The sequence below is a fragment of the Crinia signifera genome, chromosome 2, assembly GCF_055691185.1.
Source record: "Crinia signifera chromosome 2, ASM5569118v1, whole genome shotgun sequence".
Lineage (NCBI taxonomy): Eukaryota > Metazoa > Chordata > Amphibia > Anura > Myobatrachidae > Crinia > Crinia signifera.
In genome coordinates, this window is record NC_139218.1 from 185,414,002 (window position 1) to 185,439,055 (window position 25,054).

A 25,054-nucleotide genomic window follows, 5' to 3' on the forward strand; every position below is an offset into this window, starting at 1 on the left:
CTCCACGCCGACGTGGATAGTGGAAGTATGTAAAAAGGTCGGAGGATGCGTACCGCCACCCCTCGCGGGGTTGGCGTTCATCGTGCGGTAACGTTAACAATGGGGGGGATTTCACATGTAAAATACCCATAAGGGTGGGTATACAATGAAAAATCGGGTCCATTGGCCCATTTAACATTGTTCCCTATGTAAAATCACGTCCATCGCATTCGATGGATGTAATTTTTTTAATTGTCGGGGAAAAGGCTAACAAATAGCCCTGAAATTGCATCGGCCGCGTCCATCGCATACCTGCGACGGGTGCCGTGCTAGGAAACAAGTACCAAAAAATTAATAGGCAAAAGCATTTGTTGTATGGTGTAAATCTCGTAATATGACTGACTTCCTCACATATAAGACTAGCTACCACTCCTACAGCAATGCTTTGAACACTGCCAAACAAACATACTACCAATCTCTCATCTCTTCTCATGCCACCAACCCTAAGCGACTTTTTAACACATTTAAGTCTGTACCCTCCCCCTCCTCCCCCACCGGCTACCATCAGTGCACAAGAACTTGCCTCCTACTTTAAGGACAAGATTGATAACATCCGAGATGAAATGGTATGCTCTTCTTCAACCTCTAACCCACTTTTTTCCCCCTGCTTGAACCCTCTGGCACTTTCTCTTCATTTGAGCCCGCAAATGAAAAGGAAGTATCCACACTCTTCTTATCCTCCTACTCTACTACCTCTCCTCTCGATCCTATACCTGTGCAAGTCATTAAAAATCTATCTCCTGTGATTATTCCAACCTTAACTAAAATCTGCATTCTCTCTCTTGCTACTGGTACTTTTCCTGCTCTGCTCAAACATGCAGTGATTACTCCCATTCTAAAAAAAACACAATTCCGACCCTAAGGGCTGTTTCACACAGTACGGTTCCTGCCGCACGGTGAAATCCCGTACGGCCAGGGAGCCGCGCCGCACTCAGTATTTTATAATGGCAGGGATGGCCACAGCCCGGCAGCCGTCCCTTCCAGTGGGGGGATCCGGCTGCAGCCGTGCGGCCGGGCCGTGGCCGTCCCGTGTGAATGGACACAATAGTGTCCATTCACAACTGCTGAGTGCGGCACGGCTCCCTGGCCGTACGGGATTTCACCGTGCGGCAGGAACCGTACTGTGTGAAACAGCCCTAACTCTCTCTCTCTAACTATTGTCCAATCTCTCAGCCCCCATGCCTCTCCAAAGTACTGGAGAGACTTATCTACTCTCGCCTCACACACTTTCTTAACTCTCATGCCCTATTAGACCCGCTTCAGTCAGGCTTTCGCTCTCAACACTCAACTGAGACAGCACTGACTAAAGTGGTGAATGATCTGGTAACTGCTAAGTCTAAAGGCCATTACGCACAACTTATTCTTCTAGATCTTTCTGCTGCATTTGACACTGTGGATCACACTCTTCTCTTACAAACACTACACTACCTAGGTCTTAATGATACTGCCCTTTCCTGGTTCTCATCTTACCTATCTGATCTTTCAGTGTTCGCTTCTTTGACTCTACCTCCTCTTTACTACCTCTGACAGTCGGAGTTCCGCAAGGCTCAGTCTTAGGTCCTCTGCTTTTCTCAATCTATACTTCCTCTCTTGGCAAACTAATCAGCTCTTTCGGATTTCAGTATCACTTATATGCGGATGATACTCAAATTTATCTATCAACCCCTGAGTTGTCACCAGTGGTTTTGGGCCGAGTATCTGAATGTCTCTCTGCCATCTCATCTTGGATGTCTTCTCGCCAACTCAAACTCAATATTTCCAAAACGGAATTACTTCTATTCCCACCAGCCAAGAACAGTTACCATGCTGATATCTCCATCACTGTTGACAACTCGACAATCTACCCTACTCCACAAGCTCGTTGCCTAGGGGTCATCCTCGACTCTGAACTGTCCTTTTTTCCCCACATTCAATCTGTCTCCAAATCATGTTACATGCATCTAAAAAACATATCCAATATACAACCCTATATCACACAAGACACTACTAAATCTCTTATCCATGCACTCATTATATCCCGCATTGATTATTGCAATAGTCTCCTAACTGGTCTTCCCAAGAACAGACTCTCATCACTGCAATCCATTTTAAATGCTGCTGCTAGGCTGATATTCCTTGTAAGACGCTCATCGTCTGCTGTTCTGCTCTGCCAGTCCCTCCATTGGTTGCCTGTATCTTACCGTATTCAATATAAAACACTTCTACTCGCATATAAAGCTATTAACCATACTGCACCAGCATATATCTCTTTACTTATCACAATATCTCCCATCTCGCTCGCTCCGCTCTTTACAAGATCTCCACCTCTCTTCTGCACGGATCACTGCTCCCATCCTATGGAATGCCCTTCCACGCACAATAAGACTCTCCACTAGCCTCCAAACTTTCAAGCGTTCCCTGAAAACTCACCTCTTCAGGCAAGCCTATTATGTTTAAGTACCACAAGCATAACCCTCTGAGTCACTTCTGTATTTTATAGCTTCCCTTCTGGACTTGTAACTTGGTGGGACTGCTATGCTATTACTGGTGCCTGTCCTTGTGTTTCCCCCTTTATCCCTATAGATTGTAAGCTTGCAGCAGGGCCCTCCTACCTCTAAGTCTGTCTGTTACCCAGTTTGTTTTATCACGGTTTACTATTGTAAAGCGCAACGGAATCTGCTGCGCTATATAAGAAACTGTAAATAAATAAATAAATATAAATGTAATCAGCTAAGCCATTTTTTGTTGAGATAGCAACTGTTCTGCAATAACACAGATTTCGAATATTCTATCAAGCACTGCAGAACATGTGTGCGCTATAAAATAACTGATAATAAAAGTATATATTAACATCCCCCCCCCCACACACACAAAATAAAAAAGGCTTGAAACACTGAGTGGACTACTGGAGTCTTAAAGGTCTTATGCACCAATTCTCTCAGCCAATCAGCATCCGGCCAGTCTTTTCAAATTCAGCAGCACTTCCCGCTCACCACCCAACAAATAGCTCTACAAGCTCCCAGCCACCACTGTTAGGACGCAACTAGCTGGAAGCCGCTGCAGGTTCTGGGCAGCAGGGATCCGGGTGGCGGCTGGGAGCTTGTAGTGCTAGTTGCAGACAGCAGCGGAGCCTGGGAGGTGGTGAATGGATGCCTGTGTGCGACATCCATTCACCGCATGGACAGAGGCTGGGGAAGCCTAGCAGCTTTTCCGCGTGCTGGGCTTGCCCCCTTGTGTTGGTTGGCGTCGTTGGGGTCCCGTCTGGCCGTCCTGGGCTTGGAGATGATGTAATCTCCATGCGTCAGCTCAGAACCCGCCTCTACTGGCATTGCCCGACTGGCATTATGCTGGATGGGGACGCTGTCTAAAAGGGGTCAATGGCCGGGTCGCCCCTGGTTTGGAGCCGCGTACAAAAACCTGGGTGCTACTCGGCAGTGGTTTCCACTACTGCATTATGTTTGCATATTTACTTAGACATATTGGTACTTATGTATTATCTGGGCTCCCATGTTAAATGCACCCCATTTTTTCATACCCCTACTATCCAACTACGCATGGAGTTGATTTTATATAGTGTGGCGAGCGCAGCGAGCCCCGCGGTCTCATAAGAAAAACGGAAGCCCAGATATTACATAAGTACCGACATATTTATTGCCTACTAAATCGAAAAGGCAGTTTTTGTAGACAGGAGCCACGATGTCATCACTGCTTGTCCCAATTCTTAATCTCCCCAATGCATTTTTGAATGCCATGTCCCTCCCATGAGAATTCCATTAAAATAAATAATCAGTACACATAATACTGTACATTAAAAAAAGTACATTTACTCCAAGGTGGAGGATAGTGGTATAGAAAAAGAATATGGTGTAATGCTTTTAAAATGTTTATTTTCCATGTCCTTAAGAGAAGTGTTTCCCTGTGCTTGAGAATAAAGTTCATCGTTTTGTATACAAGATAATTAATACAGCAATGCTGTGAGTTCTCCTGCTGATAATGCACATTATGTAGTGTATACTGAAGTTGTGCATCTCTGTTCAGCTGAGAGGTAAGAAGCGAGAGAGGGGGAGATCAGAGTAGAATGTTCTGGATAGCTCTGCAGATAGACAGGATGTAATGCTTTGCCAGAGAGGAGGGAGAAGAGAGTTGAGTCTCTGCCGGACATCCTTAATTAGCAATTCCCAGCATGCACTGTTAGCAACAAGATTTACTAATCGGCTGTATACACGGCAACCTGTGCTTAAGTGTGCACACAAAAACCTAAATCTATGCAAAAAATACAAACACAATAATACAGTCAGTTCTTGCAATTGCATTAAAAACAAATTCACATAATTTGGCTATAAAATAAAAAAAAAAAAAAAACACAGGGCTTTTAGGTCAATAAAATGTAACTATATGGTTTTTGTTAACCAATGATAGAAAAAATAATAATTAGATATATATATATATATATATATATATATATATATATATTCTCCTATTTCACCTGTGCACCTACCTATATACACTTAGGTGAAAAGATTGGTGCACACGTGAAATCAATAGCCCAAATTGACGGTGTGCACACACTATACAATATCATTAAAGAATGATTTTGCTGACTATTTTTCCTTGAACAGCTTATGCTCCTGAACAAATAATACAGTGTACACACACACACACCTAGTGTTAACTATATTGTTCTGTGGCCACATCCAGGAGCATGCCGTGTCCAAGCCGGGGGGGGGGGGGGGCCTGGCTGGGGGTTCGTTAATGACCCGCATCGTTAATATAGTGGGTACAAACTAGACCATATGCCCAATAATCTCTTTAGCGTCATCGTGCGCATCATTATCAAAAAAGTCGCGGTACTTGTTTCCTAGCACGGCCACAACGATCATAATCGCGGTCATCGGGGGTAAAATCGGGGCCATCTCGGGCATCGCATGCGCAAAAAAAAAAAAATCGGGTGCGATGGGCCAGACGCGATGCCCGCGATTTCCCCATAGAGAACAATGTTAAATGCCTCAATTTACCCGCGATGACCCCGATTTCCCATAGGAAACAATGTGAAATGGATCAATTTACCCAAATTATCATAGGAACAGTGGTAAATGGGCCAAAAAGCACCCCTGAACATTGAAATGTCCCCCCAAAAGTAGTTTACGCCACCACGTGATCAACGTGAACCCGAAGCGTGGCGAGCGCAGCGAGCCCGCGAGGGGTGGCGGTACGCGTCCTCCGACCTTTTCATACCCCTACTATCCACTAGGGCGTGGAGTTGAGAATAGAATAGTGTGGCGAGCGCAGCGAGCCACCGAGCCCGAAGCGTGGCAAGCGAAGCGAGCCCCGCGAGGGGACACGGATACCTGTGAAGCCCGCGAAGGGACGCGTTTACCTGTGAAGGTATCCGCATCCCCTCGCGGGGCTCGCCACACTATTCTATTCTCAACTCCACGCCCTAGTGGATAGTGGGGGTATGAAAAGGTCGGAGGACGCGTACCGCCGCCCCTCGCGGACTCGCTGCGCTCGCCACGCTTCGGGTTCACGTTCATCGCGGGGTGGCGTGAACTACTTTTGGGGGGACATGTCAATGTTCAGGGGTGTTTTTTGGGCTTTCTGGACCATTTACCATTGTTCCCCATGATGATTTGGGTAAATTGACCCATTTAACATTGTTTCCTATGGGAAATCGCGGTCATCGGGGGTAAAGTTACCCATTTAACATTGTTCCCTATGGGGAAATCGCGGCCATTTAAGTATTTTTAGCCGCACACGACGCGACCGACCCGATTTTTCACTGTTTTCAATGCATTTCAATGGAAAAATCGGGGGCATCGCGTCGGTCGCGTCGCAGGCCACTAAAATTACCCCCGATGGCCAAGATTTGTGGCCGTGCTAGGAAACAAGTACCAAAGTCGCATAGTGTACCCACCTTTGTATTACATACAAGTTTCTAAATAGTGAATCACACACATCAATGGTATGAGTGGCAGCTTAGAACAAGTGATATACTAACATACTATGTGGTTGTGAGCCACACAGGTGCTTGGTAACATTCCTTTCATCTTACACACACATACATACATACCCCTTATTAATTATTTTTTGAGCCACCACATTTCTACCAGCTGACCACTGCACCTCTATGGGGGGTATTCAATGTCAGGGGAACAGCTGTGGAGCAAGCTCGACAGCTGCGCCCCTGTCCCGTTCTTGTTTTGCTCGCCTGGAGCTCGGCAGTCGGGATTCAATGTCCCGGCCGCCGAGAAGGGGGCGTGGCCGCAAGTTGATGACGAAAATAGACAAGCTCCAGCCAGGAACTCGCCTATTTCCGGCTTTTCTCGGCAGAACGAGCCCAACAGATTGTGCTGTCGGGCTCGTTCTGCGCAAAACCCCTGTTCAATGCTGCCAGCGAAGACAGCATTGAATAGGGCCCTGCAGCCATCTCCCCCATCGGGAGATGGCTGCGGGTGCACGACAAAGATTGAATACCCACCTAACTTTTCCCCATTTTACATGGGGATACAGCATATCACAAGAATGAGCCTTTTGTGCCTCCTGTTTTAGAATCACGCTTATACTGTACATGGAATTTAGCTACACCTTGAACCAATTGAATCAATGGTTAACATTAAAACTAGTAATCCTATTACACACACATATAATAGCAAGAGCAGAGCTCAGGCTGGTGTAACATAGCTGTCATATTCAGCATCCAGAAGGCTTGGTTTGTGATACGTGAAAGTGAATGAGAAATGTGGTTTGTCACTGACATAGGAGAGCTTCTGTGTATTCAAATTTCAATAGACCAAATTAATAACATTCTTGAATTGTTGCAATTGGTTGTTTTCTGATTTTATTCGAAGCAGAGCCAAATGTGGCAAGTATACGAGGCAGTATGTCCCTCTGCCCAATATAAAGATTTCTCTGAGACTACACCATACACGTATGCAGAGACGTGACAGACGTAACTGTAGCAAAGTTGGACTACCTGACATCATCTTACAGAACACATTTACTGCAGATGACAGAATACAACTGCATCTATTAACCATCCTGGTTGACGACTAAACCAGCAATGTTTGAGTCCGTATACAGAGCAAATCAGGTAACTATTTGGCAGGCAATATCACCACGTGTACCGAACCTACCAGATGAACATTTAACCGTTTAAATATATATTGATCAGTAGGAAATGCTGTGCTGTGTCATCCCCTAAGGGAAAACAGGACTAAATACAATCATTTTACATGAATCACGGTAACATATATACTGTTGCTATCTAGCTTTTTGTCTGTGGGAGGAGTCACTGCATCCCTCCACTTCAGAGGCTAGAGCTGGCCTGCATGGCCTGATCATGCAGGCGGAGGCTGAGGCCCTGGAGGGATTAACAGAGAGACAGAAAGCTGCCAAGAGATCCAGGTGTGAAAGCCTGGCACACCCCTTCTTCACATCTCATTGGTTACAGCTCAGAGCCTGCAGCCAGATACTGCAGCTGTAACCCCTTCAACACCACAGTCAGTACGACACTGCAAATGGCTACGCACGCAGAACTCTTCTTTTAAACAGCCACCTACATGGTGCATAATTATGGTTTACACAAAGCTGAACAAACACATGCATGCAATGTAGGAAAGTACCTATGCTTTACTTCTGTTACATTGCTTGAATGCTGCAAAAAAATGGTAAGTGCTGTTATTAATTTAAGGACAGATGATCATGCCTGTATGCAGAACATACTGCACTCCAAACAAGGAAACCCATGGGTGATTAGCAGTCTACATGTCCTCTGCTTAGGTTTGGTTTCCTCGTGTGTGTGTGTGTGTTAGATTGTGGTCTCCAATCATGCTGGGACTCAAATGACTCAATATACTATAGATAAAAGGAAAACAACCCATATAATCAGCAGCGGTTCCCACCCAATTGAAGGAGGGGAAAGCTGCATCTGGAAAACGCAATGAAGCCCCAGCCCCCCCCCCCCCCCCCCCCACACACACACACACACTGGTCCCATCGCTTGTTCAATGCAGATAACAGGCCCCGGCGCATGTGCAGTATCGGCCTTGGTACTGCGCATGCCCCAGGTTCCATGAGCCCATAGAAGCCAAAATGGCAGCCTGGAGAGAGTGTACACCTCCTAATCGGACCGTCTTACTGCAGTCCATAGGTATAAACCACAACTGAATGTAAGCATTAAGTAATGGGGGGTATGCTCAAGACAGCAGTAATATAATCGCTGGGCCCTGGTAGGAGGTGCTGTCTTCACCCAGCACCTCCTTCTGGCAGGCTACCCAAAGTCCACCAAAAATATAAACAGATTCTGGGACTAATTCAGGACTAATTGCAGGGCAAATTTGTTCTCAAAATGGGCAAAACTATGCTGTGCAGAGAGAGGTAGATTTGGGTCAGGGGTGTTGAAAACTAAAATCTAAATTGTAAAAATAAAGCAGCCAATATTTCCCTGCACAAAAACAAAATAACTCACCCAAATCTAATGCTGCCCATACACTAGGGCGAATTCAATAATATCCTTTGATTTCGAACACATCTGTGTGATAAATCGAAGGATTGCATGGATGAATAAAGGGCCCCCCGATGCGATGTGTGGACCCGCCAGTCGTATCGAAAAAACATTATGTTGAGCACACTCGAATGAAATCAGCTGCGGTTTCGGGGGTCGGATAGTCGGTGGCTGTGGAGCAGGGACTGGAGCGCTGGCAGTGTGTGGAGCAGGGAAAGGAGCACTGGAGGCAGCGCTGTGAAGGAGTGCTGGCGGAGCTCTGCAGTGGTCTCAGAGTTCAATAAATTAATTTAAAACACTGGGCGGCTCTCTCAGCCAATCAGACGGCCGGCCAGTTTCAAAATATTCTTTCAAATTCTGCTGCTGCTACTGCTGCTGAGCTCCACCGCCGCCAGCGCTCCTTCACAGGGCTGTTTCTCCGATGCCCGCTCCACCGCTACCCCTCTTCCAGCACCTGATGTGGCATTAAAGATGGAATGCGATTTCACATAGAGAACAATGTTAAATGGCCCACAGACTCCAAATAGCCACCCTGAAGTGTGAAATGGCCCCCCAATTGTTAACGCCACCCCACGATCAACGTCAATCCAAAGCATGGCGAGCGCAGCGAGCCCGTGAGGGGCGGCGGTACGCGTCCTCCGACCTTTTCATACCCCCACTATCCACGTAGGCGTGGAGTTGAGAATAGAAAGTGTGGCGAGCATAGCGAGCCCGAAGCGTGGCGAGCGCAGTGAGCCCCACGAGGTATCCGCGTCCCCTCGCCACGCTTAGGAGCATCAAATTTAGATGAACTAAGGCGGGTTAAGTAAACTGGCAGCCAGCAGTATGCTATACTGGGCCGTTGATGCTCCAGACTTGGCAGCAGTGAGTCTGCTAGTCTAGCCTACCCTCTGGAGAAGATTTTCAGCCAGAGGGAGCAGCTAACCCCTGGAGTTAAGGCCCCCATACACTAGGGCGACTTGTCCTTAGGACAAGTCGCCCCCGACTTCCCCCTGAGCTTCCCCGGCTGCTCCCCGGGGGAGCTTGATTAGATTGGCACTTGATGTGCCATTTTTTACATGTGATAAATTGTCTCGATTTATCACATGTAAAAAACCCGGGGAGCAGGGGTGGGGGCTGCTGGTGGGAGCAGGGGGGCTGGGGACGCTGCGGGGGACACAGACGCTGCGGGGGACACAGATGGCATAGAGCCGGGCAGAGGGAGCCGGGAGCTGTCAGTGCTAGAAAAAAAAGCCTACTGTATGCAATGAATGGGCAGCCTGTGATTGGCTGAGCGCTCTCTCAGCCAATTGCTGACTGGCTGAGAGAGCGCTCAGCCAATCACAGGCCGCCCATTCATTGTATGGGCTTTTTTTTTTTTTTATTCAGTGCTGACAGCTCCCGGCTCCCCCTGCCCGGCTCTATGCCGCCTGTGTCCCTCGCAGCGTCCCCAGCCCCCCCTGCTCCCTCCACCGCCCCACTAGGTCCCAAGTCGGGTGGTCGGACGTGCAGCAGGTCCGACCACCCGACGCAGATCCGATGCGCACGGGACCGCGCATCGGATCTGAGGGGACATCAAAACTAGCCGATTTTGGTCCGATTTAGGCCAGATCCGACTGATCTGGCCTAAATCTGACCAAAATTGGCTAGTGTATAGGCTCCGTTAGTCTCCTTAAAGTATTCTAGGTATTCACCTCAGGTATTCTCATGAATAGAGGTGGTACACTCCCGCGTGTCCACTGCTTACAATGTAAGAACTTGCATAAGCATTGTGCGTATATCCACACAAACTGTGATAAGGGATTAGCTTCTGTATTTTGTTAGGAGAATAACGTTAGGTACATACTTAAAGATTTATCTGTCCAATCTCTCTGATAGCATTACAGTCTCACAGCACTGAGGTCATGGGTTCAATTCCCACCATGACCCTAAAGGCTCCCATACACCAGAACAAGAATGTACCTAAGCATACAATCTCGACTGGTTGCAAGACAGATTGAATGCAGATTGTTTGCAAACAATCGTGCAATGCACAGTGCTGTATGTCTGATCAGTCGTGATTGGGACTAGATTGCATGTGCTTTTAAACACCATGCCTCCCTCCCTCGGATGGGTCTCTGCAAGTTGACAGTGAGGACCCAGAAGCAAGAGAGTATGTGGTGGGGGCATTGTGCGGGTCGCAGGGCAGAGCCAGGTATGCTGATGGTCTGGGGACAGCCCGGGGAGGGAAAGCCACCAGGAACAATCCTGGCTCTCTGTGAGGGGTCCTCTGCGCTCACTGAAATTCGCAGAGGGGGGGGGGGGGGAATAGGACCGTTTGGTGCAACTTTACTTTGCTGGGTAATAAGACATTATGCCCCATCATTGTGCGTTTAACCCTTGGCAACAGGCATTAACCGCTGGCAATGAGAACTAACCCCTTAGTTGTGTGCACATTGCGAGTACATTCTGTGTCCAAAAACCACCAATTCTGCCCAGGAGTTGAAGGGAATTCTGGACACTTTGCAGTGTTTGTATATTCTCTCAGTGTGTGCACAGGTTTTCTCCATGTGCACAGGTTTTTTCCATGTACTCTGGTTTCCTCCCGCAATAACTGGTAGGTTGTAGGTAATTGGCTGCCAACTAAATTAACCTTAGCGTGAATATAGTCTTCATTCTAGCACCCTGCTCCTTGAAATATCCTTGTAGTTCCTCCTTCCTGCCTGGGGTGTCACTCTCTGCTGTGGTGTTTCTACAACAGTCTGGTTTGTATCTCAACATTGAGATGCATACCAGACTTTCTTGAAGTACCACAGCAGACAGTGGCAGGAAGGAGGAACTACAAGGATTTTACAAGGAGCAGGGTGCTAGAATGAACACTGGAATATATGTGCGTGTATATGTTGTAACGAATATAGACTGTAAGCTTCACTGGGGAGGGGACTGATGTACATGACCAAATGCTTAAGCGCAGCAGAATATATGTGCACTATACAAATTAAATAACGTGGGTGAAAATGACAACAGGCCATTAGTTCAAACCAGACAGATTAACCTAGGTTTGTACCCAGCTTTACATCTGTATACTGTGATATTCCTAGCCGATCCAACTAGGCATAATGGTCTTTTTAAATACCATTTATTGGAGCAAATAAACATGTTCCTGCTTTTAAATATGCCTGCAGCTGCTGGTAGCTTATTACTAACCAATAATACCGCATTCAGTCTGCAAATGCAGGGTCGCACCAGGAGTTTTAAATGGTTCATTTCCCGGTGCGACCCTGCATGTGCAGTCTGTTCAGATCGCAGCAATGAACTGGCAATATTGGCAGTTCGCTGACGTCATATGGGGGCGCGGTGGAGCATCGGCGCGTCATCAGGGGTGGGGGAGGAGGCAGCGCTTAGAGCAGGTGCTGCTTCCTCCATAGTATTAAGGGTTGCTACTGGTTAGCTTTACCCGGTAACCCCTTTCACATTGCACTAATTACCGGGTCGAACTGGCAAGAAACTGGCTTGTACCTGGTAATTAGGTGCGATGTGAAAGAGGCTTAAGTGTCAAAAATAATTGTTCAACTATATGGAAGTTGGGCCACGACTCTCCAATTTGAAACATTCTGCCCATTTAAAAGTGTAGCACCGGTCCATATCAAGTAGCCAGTAGTTAATTGGCTGCCTCTAAACTAAAATAAGCAATTCCTAATGATGGAACCTGGTGGAGAAACACTGCTGCATAGGAACCTGCTCCTGGCAGTGACTTAAAAGGTGTAGCGAACTGGGAGAGAATTGGGGTCACTTGATGGTGGGCTTCAAGGTTGAAATGTTTTGATCCAAATATTTTTTAAAAATCCACAATCGCTAGATACACCCCCAAAAAAAAAAACAGATTACAGTACACTATTGTTAGCACCGATAACAAAATACTTTTTGTTCTATATACCGGTAAGTACATGGCATTAATATTGCCGCTGGTACCTTGTACAATAATCAGATAATATATACCCCTTCACAAGAAAAGCCCCACTAACGGGCAGATATAAGTATTCCATTCCTGCTGTTGTATAGGGTCTAGCCATTCATACAGTATGCGGCAAAAAAAAAAATTGGCTGACATTTGTTATGTGATAAGAGAATCCACTCCACAAGTAACTCCCATTTCATATCCTCACAGGAGAGAAGATAAATGGTCTGCTGCCTTAAAGAGCCACCACCTGATCCCTTCCACTCCCTCTATGGACCCTACACCCACCACTCCTATGAGTGGTGCACAATGCTTTTGTTTCTTATACCTTTGTTTAAAAGCTAGAAATACATTTATGTGTTGTTATGGAGTTGATTATAAAATAGGACTCATCTCTTTAATGAATAATAAGCTTATAAATGTTCTGTAATAGGATAGTCGCATGTATTTGCATCCAACTGTACATTAGCCCCCTCTCACACCCTCATCAGCAGCTCCTCACCCTCACCTCAGGTGGAATAGCAGGACAGTACCAGAGAAATTTCTCACTTGAGGTTACAAAACACGACATTCAGTGGAGAGAGGAAGATGCAGACTTCCTTCATATAAGGCAGTAAATGCGGCTGATCCCCAGGCTCCAGCGCTGGTGAGGTGATTGGGGTTATGCCTCTATGTTACAGTGCTGACGAGTTGACTGTGGCAGCGCCTCTTGACTACAGCATTCTGGGCGACAGCCATGTCAGCCTGCCCCTCAAACTTCCCCTGGGCCCAATTCTGAGGTTGGTCAGGTCCCTCCTAAATCTAAAAGGCCCCCATACACTACTGTAAATCAGATGCGTTCGTTGTCCCATCAGGTCAAATGCATCGGGTCATGCGCATCGGACCCGAGTTGAAGGTCCGACTCGGACCCCATCCCGGTGGCAGGGTACACGGGATCGCATGCGATACATCACATGTGTAAGGACCGCACCTGCCACCCAGGAAGGTCCTGGGCGGCTCACGGGGGACCGGATGGCCATACACTATTGTGATAGATCGCAGTAGTGTACGGCCACCTTTGATCTCTGCACATGCGATCCTGTGTGCCCTGCGGGATGGGGTCCGAGTCGGGTCCGATGCACATGGGACCATGCAGTGCAATTGAAGGTGTTTTAAACACCTTCAACTGCACTGCAACATGGTTTTGCACAGTTGCGTGCTCTTTTTCTTGTAGGAGCCAGGCCCAGAGTTTGATACATATAGATTTGTTTGATACATATAGGATTGAGAAAAATGAGGGTTTTAATTGCTAATAAGAGTAATATTTGTGATCAATGAGCATTGTATTAGAATAGTAACTGAAAACAAGGAAATAATTCAGAGTAAAGAAAACTTGATGCTTGATCATATATGCCAGTGGTCCCCAAACGCAGTACTTTATGCACCCTAAAGCTAACTACGCACACTGCAATTATTGGGCATATTTGCCAAAATACGGGTGATTGGCCTGGGTTTTTTTGTGCTGTGTGTAGGCATGAGCGTTTGGGCCAACCACTGATAAAATGGTCCAAATAAAATGCTCAGCTTCAATTATCCAGTCTTGCCAGAAGATATCTGCCAAAAGGTCCCAATATCCTGCTGTGTGTGGGCATGCTCATAAATCTGCCCATATTTCCTACATCTTATCCAGATTACCTTATTGCCCATGTAGGCAAACATAATCAGGGTGGTGTGGTGGGAAATTGGTCATTTATAAAACATATAATCCATTAGTATTGTGTCTATTTCTGCAGCAGTACAGAACAGCCAGTGAAGGAAAATGTGAATTATGTAGGTAATTCAATAGGACATGAGATTTAGCAAGGTAAAATTGTGCCCAATTACTGCGGGTATGTGTGCCCCCAACACCCATGGTATCCAATTTTTTTGTTGTAAAATGGTCATGGAGGTATCAGTGCAAATGCAAAAAATAAAATAATGATACCCCTCCAGTGGATTTTTTCACTGGAGATGCTGGGAGATGTAGTTTTGCTGCCTCTGGGCTGAGGGATACACACTGACCTCCTGGTGCTGGTGGAGGAGACACTGCTTTGGAAGGCAACTTTCAATTGCTTAATTAGTCCATAGAGATGTGGAAAGAGGGAGGAGTTTCACTGATTTTTCCTAAAATTACTGAATCACTTACCCATTTTCTGTCCTCCATTTGAATAGCAAAACACAGTAATGGAGGAAAAACCCAGTAGCCCAGTGTTTTTCCTTATACATTTGCAGTGACGTAACTTCGTAGAAACATCGATGAGGGGGTTTCAAATACAATTTGAATATGTTTGGTGCCTATTTGTTTTAAGGTTACATATTGTAAGCTTCATCTTTAACACATGCCCTTAGCAACATTTCCATGAACAACGAAAATCACTGACATCAGCTCTCACTTCCTCTTTAGGAGGCAACTTCCTTACTATGTTGTGAGACAAACCCATAAAAATGTAACCTAATGCTGACACTGCAGAATGAGCTATTGTAATGCATTACAGCAGTGGTGGCCAACCCGTGGCTCTTGAGCCTCATGCAGCTCTCCCCCTTGTAAAGTGCGGCTCCTGCTCCCACTGCTGCCCACCGTCTGTCCCAGTCCCCCCTGCTGCCTGTTCCCTGAATCCCTTCTCCTTCTGAGGGGAGGAGAGCGCGCATCGCACATCTCTCCTACCCCTTACTGTGCATCCTTGTGACTGGGCCGTCCGCCAATCAGAGCTCGCGGGCCAGCAGCCAATCAGGAGCTGGCCAGCGAGCTTTGATTGGTGGACGGCCCAGTCACAGGGAAGTGAGGGGGAAGGAGACGAGCAGTGTGCTGTGCTGTGCTCTCCTCCCATCAGTGACATGACAGGAGGACTGCAGGGGGACACCAGACTGTCCTCTCCCCGCCTGGCAGCAGCAGCAGCAACAACGGTGAGTGCTGCTGCTGGGAAATTTGCACAGTGGGGGCATACCAGCTTTCTGGCACATTAGGGGCATACCCGGCACCGTGTGGTGCATACCTGGCACTGTGGGGGGCACATGTGTATCTGGCACTATTGGGGGCATATGTATATATGGCACTGCACTATTGGAGGCATATTTGTATCACACCCACCCAAGGGGTCAAAATAGAGTACGCCCCTTTTTTTGGCGCGCGCATGATGTCGGCTCTTTAGCTTGACTACCGATATTTTTCGGCTCTTTACCTCTGACCGGGTTGGCCACCCCTGCATTACAGTCTGGGTTGTGTGGCTTGGGCCTTATGCTAGATGGCTACATGAAAGCTGAACTACTGAGTGAACCAGTGAGCTAACCTCAATAAAGGCGCTTTCCCAGGGAATATCTACATGTCCAACAGATCCTGCTTTTACTAAATCCTCTTGGAGACAACCAAATGTTATAGTGGATGTTAGTTGGATTAGCATTGTTTAAATCAAGATTGTCCCAAGTTATTGTAGTGGTATTTAAGCCCCATTTCTAAGTGATCTGCATAGATTGCTGTAATCGCTGTATGTGTATTCCCCATATCGAAGGCATGCTTGAAATATCTAGGTCATCACCTACAGTATGTTCTCTCTCTATTGAGAACATGGGTGACTAGGTCTGCTGGGTGATCTGCTCAGTGCACATAGTTGGTGCAGTGCTGTGCAAGTCAGTGTCGCTCAGCACAAAACTCAACTCGCCCCATGTGTACGGGGCATAAGAGTCAGTTATGTGTTGAGGGACAGGATCTGCTTCTATATGTACACATTCTATGATTGGCACCTACAAGCAGTAGTTTTACCTGTTACATTGACATTAAATAATTTGAACTGGTCCTGGACAACCAATCCAAGTCTCCCCTGCAAGTGCCCTGAGGCACTCCAAGGGGACTAGGCACATCGTTTGGGAACCACAGTTTTACACAGGACTGTCAATGTTTTCATTTTGCCTTGCTAACAGTTTGGCTACATAAATAAAACCATGATCTTTGGGTATGTTTTGTGATCCCCATTGGGAATGTGTTAATTGCGGAGCCTCACCTTCCAGCAGCTTTGTTTACGGTGTACAGTATTTGAGATCATTAAAGCCTGACAAATGCTGCCTGGATACCTGGACAGGCATGCTGTCACTAAGGATGCAGTTACACAAGTGCTTAAAAGTATTTGGTCATCACACGGTGTGATAGGAACTACGGATATGGACTATATAGTACATATCACACTGTGTATACAATTTTGACCATATGGTAAAGAACTTGTTATTGGGCTAAGTTCCCATGATAAGTTCCTATCCCATGTCTTATCAGACAAAAAAACATGTCTCCTGCGGCTTATGGGGCTAAATGTATAGCCCAAGTATGTTCGATTGTATTCAATAAAGCAAGTCAACAAACCATGTTGCTTTGCAAGGTGAGAAAATACTTTTATATTGTTTCTCTGCAAGGTAAACACTGGCTGCTTTTGCATGTAACCCACAGATGTTAGACAACTTTATCTTTACACTGCAATGTAGATTTCAGTTTGAACACATCACTTAAATCTCTGCACATTACATCTGCTCCTCATGCAGTGCAACATTGTTTTGATAATTTGCGAGCTTTCTTACTGTGCTAACAAAGCCGAATCAGGCCCTTTGTCCTCACATTCTACCCACAAACTGCAGCCAGCTCACCTAACAATTCTTGCAAACTTCTTTACCAAGAGTAGGCAACCTGTGGCACTTCAGCATGCACTGCTACATTTTTTTTTTTGTTCGGGAATTCTTAAAGTGTTGCCGTGGCATGCTTAGATCTGCAGTACCACAGAGCGTGGTTGCTTACATAGAAACATAGAATTTGACGGCAGATAAGAACCACTTGGCCCATCTAGTCTGCCCCTTTTTTTAAACATGTTACCTCAAACCATATTTGATCCTTATTTCTTTGTAAGGATATCCATATGCCTATCCCAAGCATGTATAAATTGTACTACTGTATTTGCCTCTAACACCTCTGATGGGAGGCTATTCCACTTATCTACTACCCTTTCTGTGAAGTAATTCTTCCTCAAATTTCAGTGCATGTCCTCATGTTCTGTTGTTCCTCTTCCTGTGAACAATATGTCTTTCCACCTGTACCTTGTTAAAGCCTGTGATATATTTGAAAGTTTCTATCATGTCCCCCCCTTTCTATCATACCCCCCCTGCTTACCACTGATATTACTGAAAACACTGATGCCAAGATTCACCACTCTACTTTTAGAGAGTATTATTCTCTCTATGGCCTATACCAGATTAGATGCGATAAGGCAGAGAAAAAACACAAGCAATTTTTGCCTGCATGGGTTTTCAAAGGTGGGGGTGCTAGAACGAACACTAGATTATGCTTGAAGCATAACTTCAGATGAGTGCCACTTATTGGGGAAAACTGAATAGACCCATCGGAACATATCAGCGGTGGTAAATTACCACTGCTAATAAGATGCCAGCCTATATCTATGTCTTCTAACTCCCATACATCATTCATAACATGTTTAGGATATAACAAAAGAAAATGCCAGAGAGAACAGGCATTTACTATGTACAGTATACTAAAGATTAGCGCTTGGCATTACTAATGCCCTAATAACCCACGCAAATTTGATGAAGAAATCCAATAAGCAGCACTGTGTTGGAAGATACAAAAAACAAATACTCAGAATGTTGTATAAATTAATATCACTCATAAGTACAAGTGATCATGTATTCTTTGGCTATTGGTATAATCTATTGTAAACTTATGAGGGGTACACACCAGGATGACCCGCTCACGATGCATGATGTGAGCGGGTCGTCAGTGTTTCTTCCGACCCGCTCACGATGGACGTGGAGGGCACGACCCGCTCATGATGTGCACCGTGAGCGGGTCCGATCCTATGGCGACCCGCACCCGGGAGTATAGTCGTTCTTCAGATCCTACCTGCTGCAGGTAGGATCTGAATAATGACCGACCCGCAGGACCGCACATCGGATCGGTATCGGTCCACACCAGGACAGAAAAGGGCCGAATCACCACACAATCTACATCCAATCGGTCGGAATTGGATCTATATTGATGGGATCGGACCCTTGTTGTCCTGGTGTGTACCCAGCATAATTTACAATCCAATATCAATGTAGATTAAAGGTGCGTACACACTAGACAATTTTCTTCTTCCACTATGCACAATATTGATATCTTTAACAATATTTTATACATACAGGCCCTTATTCAGATCTGATCACAGTACAAATTTGTCCTCAAAATAGGCAAAACCATGTGTACTGCAGGTTGGGGCATATGTAACATGTGCAGAGAGAGTTACATTTGGGTGGGGTCTGTTGAAATTGAAATTGCCATGTAAAAATAATGCAGCCAGTATTTACCCTGCACAGAAACAAAATAACTCACACAAATCTGACTCTCATACATGTTACATCTGCCATGCACATGGTTTTGCCATTTTGTGATCATATCTGAATAAGGGCCATTGTCTAGAGTGTACGCACTACTTTGTTATAGGATTGTTAGCGATGTCCTCCATTGTCTGTACACGCAGCATGATAAAGAATATAGCTAGCAACAGGTACAACCTCTCCCACCACCAGGTCCTTTCTCTCCTGAAATCACTGGTTACACATATCGTCATATGTACCCAGTTTAGAAAGAGCAATACAGATATTATTTTGAAGTGATGTATCTAAAATAATTAGAACTCTGTTGTAGTAATATTGCACAATGGCTGATATTGCTACATGACCCAGAGGTCACTGCCCAATATATTGATTCATGTGGGAGGCCAGATCATTTCCAGACCAGTGGGATCTGCTAGTAAGGATGGAAGGTGGAAGTAGACCGGACAGTAGCAGCCATCTTCCATACATTAGCATACCATAGTTTGAGGTCATTTTATCGATCAGATAGGTTGATTTTGAGCTTTCTGCTAAACCGTGCTAGCAATATCAGTCATAGAAAGTCAGTTTGCAGTTTGAGAAACAAATACTAACAGGACAAAGGGAAATATATGAAGAGAAAGTTTGCCTGTGCAATTTCTGCCTACTGGATGAGATACATTAAACATTTTCTGAATGAAGCTAATTGGTATGATCGTATATAATTTCTGCATTACATAGATATTTAGGAGTCAGAGTTCACTGTCTGATTAAAATGTGAATGATATATACTTGCAGGACACAGGTTATGGATGTACTGTATAAGGAGAGTTATATCAATAAAAATGTATGCCCCATACACACCAGAGGAGACAGTAATGGCTCATCGTTAACGGTCCCCTCCCCCAGCCACCCCCTGCTGTTGCTCAATCCTTGCCAGCATCGGCAAGTGTGTATGCACCTTGCCAACCCCACAACCCCCACCAGGTCCCCGCTGCTGCCAATATTGTCAGCGAACATCTACTGTATATGGGCATCAGAAAGGATCCCAGATATTCAGGAAGAACACAAAATGTCATTGCATGTACAGCAGAAAACAGCTGCCTACTTCTATACGACTGTGCAGGCATGGTACGCCTTATGGCTGTATTAAGACTACCAAGCCATGAGTAGTTGTGTAGAATCTATGAAATTAGTTTGTGTGTGGGGATGGGTATTTGAGCATGCATTGAAGAAGGAGGTAATGTCAAGGAGCAGAGATAAGTTGGGATCGGACTGAAGCCATCAGCTGGAAAAAGGGAAATATCAGGTTTTGTCGCAACAGAGGTTGTCCTTAATGTACAATATTTGGAGTGGGTTTCTGGAGTGACTGAGGTGCTTTGTGTTAGTGCACATTAATATTGTGCAGGAAGGTTACAGGCAGTGCCAAATTGAAATACTCTGTAGACAGCTGCATAGTTGGCATCCTGTAGTGGGTAGGACCTGGTTAACCTGGATGCACATTGAATTATCCAGCAGCTCCAGACCGTTGTTTTTAGCCACACAAACAATATCTGGGCACTGCAACGTGTATAGCCAGATTTAGCAACAATAGATTAGCCTTTCCTTTAGCCTGCTGACTCAGGGAATGCAATATTTCTGTGATGCTGAGATATCCCGATAATCTGCATTTAGCAAGAAATTTTTCATTTAAAAATTACACTTGTTGGGCAAGCTTAGTTAACAGGTCATTATAATTAATTTGATCATACGAGACTTTAAAAGACTAACTTGGCTTTTGTGGGCTTTCTTTAAGGCACTTTTTATTTAAATATATTTAATATAGGGGCCCATTTCTCAATGAGTGATAAAAATCCAGGGTACCTATGTAGTTTCACGGCGCCAGCATGGCGCCGTGCTACTTCCGGGTTCTACGCTCGCCACAACGATCTAAAATAAAGTACTCCATGCAACATGGATAGTTCATACCCCCACTTTCCATGTTGGCATGGAGTTGATTTTAGATAGCGTGGCGAGCCACCGAGCCCGCAAGGGGACTCAGATGCACGGCACCAGCATGTACCAAATTCAGTGTCTATGGCTGTGTACACACGGGGGAGATATATTGCTGAGCAATATATTGCTCAGGATCTCCTTTTCATCAGCGATCAGAGATGGTCGCTGATGAAAGGGAACCTCTGCCGGCGGTGCCACAGAGGTAAGCAGCTGGTCGCAGGAGCATGCTCCTGCAACCAGCGATTAGAACGGGGCACAACAACCACATTTGTGATTTTAAAGTTGCATTACACCTACGTTACTTAAACTTTCTGCTTACCTACTTCTTATGCGGTCCTTTCAAATGCGATTTATCACATGCGACCACGCATTAGTGGTTGGATCTGCTTGCAGATCCAACCTACAGATTCCATCTGATGCGCACAGGACCATGCATCGGATCTGATGCAGGGCCGGTGCAAGGCACCGGAGCGCCCCAGGCGAGTCGGGGTGGGGGCGCCCCGGTGCCGGGGGGGGTACCTGTCCTGCGGCGCTGTGTATTTTAATCTGGCGGCGGAGGCAGCGGGGGTCCCTGCAGTCCATTAGAAATCACGAGCGCTATCCGCCGGGCTATGCGGAAGCGCTTCTAGTGTGAAAACACTGGCAGCACGCTGATTGGCTGAGATCAGCGTGCGCCGTGCTGCCAGAGTTTTCACACTAGAAGCGCTTCCGCATAGCCCGACGGATAGCGCTCGTTATTTCTAATGGACTGCAGGGACCCCCGCTGCCTCCGCCGCCAGATTGAAATACACAGCGCCGCAGGACAGGTACCCGGGCGGCACAAAATGACGCCCTCCAGTGGCCGGCGCCCTAGGCAAATGCCTAGATTTGCCTAGTGGTGGCGCCGGCCCTGATCTGATGTCATGCATGATCTGATTGTCTGAATCGGGTCAAATTGGCCCAAATCAGACTAGTGCATGGGGACCTTTAGACATTCGTCTCAAAGCCTTGGCAAAAGGGCTGTGTGATGGTGGGTAGGAGCCTAATCAGGATCTGAAATACTGAGGTGCCATTTTTAAACGACGAATGCAAACTTCCAGTCAGTGAAACTCTGTAGTAAAGTTAAGTTTTCTGTTTTTCAGACTCAATATGAAAGATCTACAACTCCTACCTTTAATTACTGCTAACACCTGAATTACAATCTATGGGTTCTGGAGCTGAATGGGTTCATCTGAATCTCACCGATATTTTATTAGACACAGAGCCTTCTGTGCCAACTTATGCCTAACTTACTAAATGGTTGAGCTGGCAAACATGGTGATGTGTAACTAAAACTTTGCAATGACTTTTAGCTAAATATACCAATCTGTATAATGCACACAGGTGAACTCTTATAGTCACTGTAGTTATTTAAAAAAAAGTTTTACATTATTATTATATTACTAGACTAGAGGCTAGCCTAGGGCTTAGTGAGTCACTTCTCCTGTAGCTGCAACGGCAGAAAGTAACCACATTTTAGCCTAAACTACTTTCGTTAAATAAAATGGATTTCCCCCCTATAGTGTTAACACCGACAGTCCTGCTCACCTGACTCCGGGGTCTCGGTTCCTACACACCGGAGAACCAGGCACCAACTCCTCTTGGACACCGCCCCACCAGAACCCTCCCCTGGAATACTGTGATTGGTTACAGTAGTACTACCTTTTCGGTTGATTGGCGAAGAATGATAGTCTAGGGTTTTAATTGGATTGCAACAGTTCCGCTACGCTTCTGATTGGCTATGTTTTGCTTCCTTCCAAGCACTGATTGGAACTCACTCATAACAGCTCTGGTTATAGAGCTCAAACTGTATGTCAGTTATTATAGGAATATGTACGCGTGTTGCTTTTGCAAATTCAGTACGGAAAGAACCATTTTTTCGAAGACCATATGACTTTTGGACAGTACAAAATGACTCCAAAAATGCCCTCGGTAATGGAGACAAAAAACTAAAATTGTTGTGGAACAGCTGTGGTGGTGATGAATCTGATGATACTTTTCAATGCAGCTTTCCGGTACAGCAGTCTCTCTGATATATGGTTGGCACCATATCTATTATTATTATTATTATTATGATTATACTGTGAAATAAGGGCATCATGTTGTTTGCATGATGATCTAACCTCAGCCGCTGAATGTTTATAGCTGGCATCACATCTTTGGAAACACTTTTCTTATCAACCAACTAGTTTAACCCAGATGTTTCATATTCATTGATGTATCACTGACGTTAACGACACCCAAGAAGCGGGTGTGGGTCATATGGTAATGGTCGACACCACTAGGTTGACATGGGACAAGGTCGACATGGTCTACATTGCCAGTGAAAAGGTCAACATGGGGATTTTCAATGATTTTTTTACCCAAATGTCGACACAGTCGACATGGACACAGGATAAAGTGCACCGCGTCCCCTCGCATGGCTCGCTGCGCACACTATACTCTGCACACTATTTTATTCTTCCACCACACCCTAGTGGATGGTAAGGCATGAAATACCGCCTTTTGGCACATGTCGGCTCAAAAAAACTGAAAAACCCCATGTTGACCTTTTGACTGTTGACCTAGACCAGGTCGACCCAATGTTTGTTGACCTTTCAGCATGTGTTCCCCCCCGAGTCCGAATCTCTTCACTAGCATTCAAGGTGATGTGTACGGTAACACATCCATGCGCATGCGGCTACAAGGAGGATAAATCATTTGATGGTCGCTATTCAAATGCTTTCTCCTGCTTTTGCTAATAAAAGTTAGCCTGAACTGCCTTTTCTAGCTGCCGATATCTGCCACATTGTGGGTGGATGCTGACATCATGTGATGTGAGCTGCCCACCCCAAGCAGGTATCAACAATTGTGCATCTGCCAGGGTACACCCATTGTTTTATGGGCATGCTCATAAAATGCCGAGCATTCCCCTGCCTATTAGCCTTCCAGTTTATTTTTAGATTGTGAGATAAACATGGACTCCCCACAGGAAACCCACTTAAGCACAAGGAGGCTATACAAACTCTGTCTGTGCTGCCTCACAACCTCTGTGCAATTTCCATACTTAATAAACATGTGGTTTCTTGCAACATATGCTATCAACCAGTATTTATAAAGTGCCAACTGTTGGTGTCCACACCTGTAATTTCCTTCATTAACAGCTACACCAATCTAGCCTAGATATCCATATAACTGTTCCAAATCCTTTCTTATGGTACCGGTTGATAGGTCCAACAGGTATTAGGTCAACACATGAAAAGCAGTGGCAAATGCAGGGATTTTTAGAGGGGGGTTTCCAAATATACACCAAAATCTCCCACTCTGCTGCACATTGGAGTAAGTATGGGAGTCTGGGGGAGCGGTAACAGCCCTGAAAATTGGTCTTTTTATACAATGGATACTGTATGAAATATTAATATTTAACTGTAAAGTTGGTCTGTAGTATTGGGGGTTTTAAACATTTAAATAAGATAAATGGTCATGAAAAGCAGTACTGCACTTTATAAGCTCCCATTCTTCCACTTCATGGTAAGGCTTCTGTCTCTTCTTCCTTGCAGCTGCTCTCTGGTCCATTGCGATGTTTAAGGGCACTGATCAGCGCATACAGTAAATGTAAAAGAAGCTGTAACCACTTGGCATGTGTAAAAGCTCCACTCTGTACCTTACACTGCATGATGTGGTGGCAGCTCTATTGATCATATTATATACCAGTGCTATTGTCATACTTTAAGGCACTTACCAAGAGAAGGGGGGTTTCTAAGCAACCAGAACCCCCCCCCCCCCCCCTTCCCCTTCGTTTGCCTATGAAGAGGGTTGACATGCAATTGGTAGACATTGAAAAAAGGTTGACACACCAAAATGTCGAAATGACACTAGTCTATACAGGAAAAAAGGTAGATGTTTCATTTTTTTTTTTTTTTTTAAACCAACTTGTTAATGTCAATCCATGCAGGCATAGAGTGAGATCATAATAGTGTGCTGAGAACAGCGAGTAAAGTGTTACACTTATTGGGTGGTCCATGTTGACATGGACACCAAAAAAAGGGAGAAACTCTTGTCACCCATTTACATGTCAACCTTTTGCTTGTGTTAAACTTTTATCAATGTCGACTTATTGCAGGTTCAGGACTACAACTATCTGACAGCCTACTAGCTCTGTACAGGAGTGCAATTACAAACACCAATATGTATGGCACCACTTTAAACATCTACCAGCTGTGAATGACCATCAGTGGTTTCTAGCTATGACTGGTTGATGGCCA

At 45.5% G+C, this 25,054-nt stretch overlaps 1 protein-coding gene across 1 annotated transcript in view; it reads right to left on the reverse strand.

Annotated features, from left to right (window-relative positions):
- Window positions 1–22,490, reverse strand: part of WASF2 (WASP family member 2) — a 33,944-nt gene extending 11,454 nt beyond the window's left edge. The window contains exon 1 of the mRNA XM_083173324.1: window positions 22,359–22,490. The gene's annotated coding sequence lies outside the window, so the exon portion shown is untranslated. The remainder of the gene's footprint in view (window positions 1–22,358) is intronic.
- Window positions 22,491–25,054: the final 2,564 nt, after the last annotated feature.